Genomic DNA, 6,000 nt, shown 5'->3' on the forward strand with positions numbered 1-6,000 from the left:
GCCGTTTGGACTCGAAACTTTCAAGCTCTGCTCCATAAGAGAGCTGTGATATTGGACTGCTTTTCATATTCAATCTCCGATTACGATATTTTCGCTTGCTAAATAAAGTTTAGACTATTCTGAGTATCTTTGGTTTCATATTTCTCTGTGTCCGGAAATCCTTGTAACAACCTCAACTTTTGCAATTCTCGTCTGATTTTGGGGGAATTTGGTATAGATGTTCAGTTGGCCAAGATCTCCATGTTTAGTCTAAATCAAGATATTGAATACAAAAATGGATAAAACCAGTTTTCCTTATCACAAATCGATGAAAACTTGGCCAAGGGTCAACTTGAAAGAATTGCTTTTCCAACTGCTTGACCACCCAGTTTATTCTCTTGATTCAGCTTCCAGTGACTGCTGGCTTTGTGCAGACCTCAAAAGAATGCTCCAGGGAATGAAGTTAGGCTTCAATGAAGAGGTGATTGCCGAGGTTGAAGCCTATATCGAAAACAAAGACGAATCTTTCTACAGAAAAGTCATTGATATGTTAAAGGCAGGTTGGAGTACATTACGGGTGTTTTTTTCGAGGTATATAACTTTAAGTTGGCATTTCTGTTCATGATGGCGACCGATTTAACAGTTGTCAAATGATTTATTCTCAGTTTGGTTTGGCAATTCATCATTAATATACTCACGCCTGAACAATGCTTGCAAATAGTGCAATTTCATTTCGAAAATAATGGTTCTGTGCGGAATACGTATCGCGCACTACGTCCATTTTATTTTGTTTCGCGATGAAGCGCACTTCTGGTTGAATGGCTACGTCAACACACAAAACTGCCGTATTTGGAGTGGAGCTAATCCTCAAGTGTATGTCGAAACACCGTTACATCCAGAAAAACTGACTGTTTGGTGCGCTTTATGGGCTGGTGGAATCATTGGTCAGTACTTCTTCAAAAATGATGATAGCCAGAACGTTACAGTCAATGGTGATCGGTATAGAGCCATGATTACTATTTTTTTCATTCCTGAATTGAACAAACATGATGTCCAGGAGCTGTGGTTCTAACAAGACGGCGCAACATGTCACACAGCACGTGCCACAATCGATTTATCGAAAGACACGTTTGGTGACCACCTAATTTCACTTTTTGGACCTGTGAATTGGCCTCCAAGATCTTTTGATTTAACACCGCTAGACTACTTTCTGTGGGGCTATGTAAAGTCATTGGTCTATGCGGATAAGCCACAAACCCTTGACCATTTGGAAGACAACATTCGCCGTGTTATTGCCGATATACGGCCACAAATGTTGGAAAAAGTAATCGAAAATTGGACGTCCAGATTGGACTAATCCGAGCCAGCCGTGGCGGTCATATGCCAGAAATCATATTTAAAATGTAATGCCACAAGATTATCTTGCTGATAAATAAAATTCATGTCAATCGAATAATCCATCGTTGTTTTATTGCAATTAAAAGTTCTATAGCTCTAAAAAAAACACCCTTTAGTTATTAATGCACATTATAGAGTACAACGGAGAAAACTTTCATTCTTGAATCAGACTATTATCTATTATCAGTAACGGTTCACTTTTTAAGGTGCGATCCGTGAATCACTTCAGATCCGGCTCGAAGGACCAAGCCCTCGTGGTGCAAACGACCCCTGTCCTCGAGGGCGGTTGCAATGAACCTTTAGATGCCAATCAGAGAGTATTATGAAGTTGGGGCTAGAGAGAACGGAACACTCGAAAAGCCAGCGGGACCCCAGTAACGAGCAAAACATCGAAATGATATGTTAATTGGCTCATAACCAGGACATGACGCCCTAACCAGCGCACTCGATGTCGATTCGACTTGCAAAAGCACGTTTCGGAATACAATGAATTTTAAGCAGACGCATTTACATCTTGATCGTCGTCTCGGCTGAGACGTCTTTTAGGCTTCGTCACGAACGGAAAGATTGAGCGCGTTTTTTTTTTAATACCAATTAAAATGTGAACTTAGCTTTAACCTCTTCGCGGTCGAGGGATATTTTCGTTGGTTGAAAGATACTCATTAATGCTCATCAAAATTCGTGCTTAATCAACCTGCAAAGTGACATGCCGTGAGAACATAGAAATACGTAATACTGTCAACAAATAGTTATTTATAATACAAGTGCAGAAGGCATTGATATTCTTCCACGAGTTCAAAATTCAAAAACGAGCCACGAAGTGGCGAGTTTTGGAATGAACGAGTGGTAGAATGAGCCTTCTGTACGAGTATTATACATTATTTTTTCTAATTCATTGCATTTTCATTGAAATTAATGAAATATTTCCATAAATATAATTTAGTGATTTTTGCATTGAAAAATGTTGGTTGGCAGAACTAATTTCTTTAAGGCAATTTGATGAATTGACAGATAAAGCCGTAGCGGAAAGTTCGGAGTGCCAACATAGAATAATAAAATATAACCATGAAAACTGTGCGTTTCTGATATATTCTCGCACGATTTTGTTCTACAAGATGTGGAAGAATGAACGGAATAACCACAGAATTAGAGAAATGTCATTTATGACTTTTTTGAAACCATTTTTTTTGGAGGGTACTATAATGTGTGTAAAACTAATGAATGTATACTTGGAAGGTTCGATATATGGTGCCAAATCCTTGAAGAAGAACATTCTGCACTCAAACCCTTTCCGGATGAATTTTTTTTTTAAATTAAGGCTGTGTTTTCTTGGTATGAACTCGATATCCTACGAAAATTCCATATTTTCGTAACTTTTCGCATCTTGGTATTTCTTCGATCCTCCCTACAAATAAATTGAAAATTTTGAACAAAATAGTCCGTAATCCAAAAAAGATATTCTGTGGTTCTTGTAAAACTTGGTTATGTTTTCCTGTTCGAAAGCTTCGTGGCTTTATTTTAAGGTAAATCACTTCATAGATAAAATTTCAGAGAATTTCGAATGAATTTTGAGATAGTGAAATCTCACAAAAAAATTGATTCACTACAATTCGAAAATAAAAGACATTTGTTTCCTGTTGATTTCAAAATCACATATTCGAAATATTTACTAAGGAAATTTCAACTATTGTGCAAAATTTTATGTTGGTCACTTAACCAGAACCATAGAAAAAAAAAACTTGAAGCTATTTTCATGAATACCCATCGTTTAGTGATTTTTGGATTGAAAAATGTTGGTTGGCAGATCTGCATGCACAAATTTGACAGATAATCGATAAATTTATAATAGGAGAGTTACTAGTACCAACATATCCCTAATAATGAAATATAACCATATCTATTTGAATCTGAGATATTCTCGCACGATTTTGGTTTACAAGGTTTGGCAGAATGAACGGATTTGCCACAGAATAAGAAAAAATTCAAGCGGAATACGAAAAACTACTACTATTATTTATAATAGCAGTTCCTAGCTTCGTGCAAAATTTCGTTTCAACCGTCACAACCATAGAATATTCAAACACAATATCGAAAAAATGTGGAACTTTCTACTTTTTTTTTCGATATTTTGCATGAATTTTCTCTCAGAAAAAAACCGACACTATAAAGTGGACCAGCTTTTCAAGAAAATCATCTACAAATCAGTGAAATAATAACTCCTTTCTTCATTTTTGATGTTATTATTTTCCTTGGATCAGTAATTATCTTCCCTCTTTCTGCAAAATCAATGTAGTCCTCTAATGGTCTCATTGGGGGTCTAATTTATACCAATTTGAGACGAACACCCCCTGTGTTAGCTAGGGGTTGATTTGAGCGTCATCCCTCTTTGAATTAGTGTCAATCAACGTCCTATTTGTAGAGTAAATCATAGGGCATTATGTCGCCTTTGTGTTCGGTTTGTATTCAAGTGAGAATTTAAACGATGTCGATGTCCTATTTATAGGGGATGTTTATAGTTTTATGAAGACATAATAGGACATGGGGATTTTCGAAAATAAGAAAATAAATTCTGTGGCAAATCCGTTCATTCTGAACAAAATCGTGCGGGAATATCTCAGTTTCACATAGATTTCATGGTTATAAAGGGGGTTTTTTTTAGAGCTATAGAACTTTAAATTGCAATAAAACAACGATGGATTATTCGATTGACATTAATTTTATTTATCCGCAAGATAATCCTGTGGCATTACATTTTAAATATGATTTCTGGCATATTACCGCCACGGCTGGCTAGGATGTAGTCCAATCTGGACGTCCAATTTTCGATGACTTTTTCCAACATTTGTGGCCGTATATCAGCAATAACACGGCGAATGTTGTCTTCCAAATGGTCAAGGGTTTGTGGCTTATCCGCATAGACCAATGACTTTACATAGCCTCACAGAAAGTAGTCTAGCGGTGTTAAATCACAAGATCTTGGAGGCCAATTCACAAGTCCAAAACTTGAAATTAGGCGGTCACCAAACGTGTCTTTCAATAAATCGATTGTGGCTCGAGCTGTGTGACATGTTGCGCCTTCTTGTTGGAAGCACAGCTCCTGGACATTATGGTTGTTCAATTCAAGAATGAAAAAGTTAGTAATCATGGCTCTATACCGATCACCATTGACTGTAACGTTCTGGCCATCATCGTTTTTGAAGAAGTACGGACCGATGATTCCACCAGCCCATAAAGCGCACCAAACAGTCGGTTTTTCTGGATGTAACGGTGTTTCGACATACACTTGAGGATTAGCTTCACTCCAAATGCGGCAGTTTTGTTTGTTGACGTAGCCATTCAACCAGTAGTGCGCTTCATCGCTGAAAAATATAAAATGGACGTAGTGCGCGATACGTATTCCGCACAGAACCATTTTTTTTCGAAATAAAATTGCACTATTTGCAAGAGTTGTTCAGGCGTGAGTCTATTTATGTAGAATTGCCTTATCAAACTCAGAATAAATCACTATCTTGAACAGTAATTCCAACTTAAAGTTATATACCTCGAAAAAAAACACCCGCTATAATGAGTCTAAAACATTATGTTAGGCGGTTATCGTATAGGACCACTGCGGCCGGACAGATGAAAAAATTCTAAAAATATCGTTTCTAACATAAAGTAAAATCGGCAGCAGTCAGAACTCACAGAAAAAAGTGCAATGTGCCTAAAACCGATACAGAAACAGTCTCCAGATGAAGAATCACTCATTCAAAAGGTAATTCACAAAGTGCCCTATTAAAACTAATTCCAAAGTATCGAATACTCATTGATGCAAACGCCACGTGTAGGAAATCAGGATTAGGGATTATACCACCCTTGTATAGCCAAATAAAGTACAGTTGTGGTTCTGAATGGAAAGAAGTAGCAAATTAGGCATTAATTGGCCTCCTGGAATAGATGAATATGTAGTTAACTGGGTAGAAACATTTGTTCAATATACACTAAGGACCTACCCTCTTTAAGGGCGTCCAGTTGATTTCATTGAATTTCTTCCACCCCAATTGAGCGAAGCGTGGTTTTTGTGGCTTGGAGAGAATTTCTAACAGGAAGAATAAACATTTGAACTTCATTCAAACTTGGAACTCTTTGCTTGGAAAACATCCTTATTGCTTGAAGTCAGTGAGGTTTATTTCAATTATTTATTGCTCTCAATTTTTGCTCAGTGGTGTACCATGTTTTTCTTAAAACAAAAGGGATCATTGCGTGTTTGTGCGCCAATGATGAGCATATTCCATGTCAATAAAAGCTCGATAGATATCTCTTGAAACCCACCAAATTTCATTTGAATTGATTTCAGAGGAATACTAAAATAGTCAGTTTTCAAGAAGAACTTTGACACCCTGTATCTCGGAATACGAAGCGAATAAAAGCAAACTGTAATTATGCAGAATTACCCCCTCAAGTGCATCGCACTTATTCATTGACATACTCTGTTTAATTCTTCTTTTTAGTATTTTTGTTCCTTATTTTTTAGAATCAAGAATTAATATTGAAAAATAGCTGTATATTCCACGATTGTTATGAAATTTAGTCCTCTGGTCAAACATAAGGAATCAAAATATCAGTGCAAATAAAACAAATAAG

The sequence above is a fragment of the Harmonia axyridis genome, chromosome 3 (assembly GCF_914767665.1).
Source record: "Harmonia axyridis chromosome 3, icHarAxyr1.1, whole genome shotgun sequence".
In the NCBI taxonomy this organism is placed as follows: Eukaryota; Metazoa; Arthropoda; class Insecta; order Coleoptera; family Coccinellidae; genus Harmonia; species Harmonia axyridis.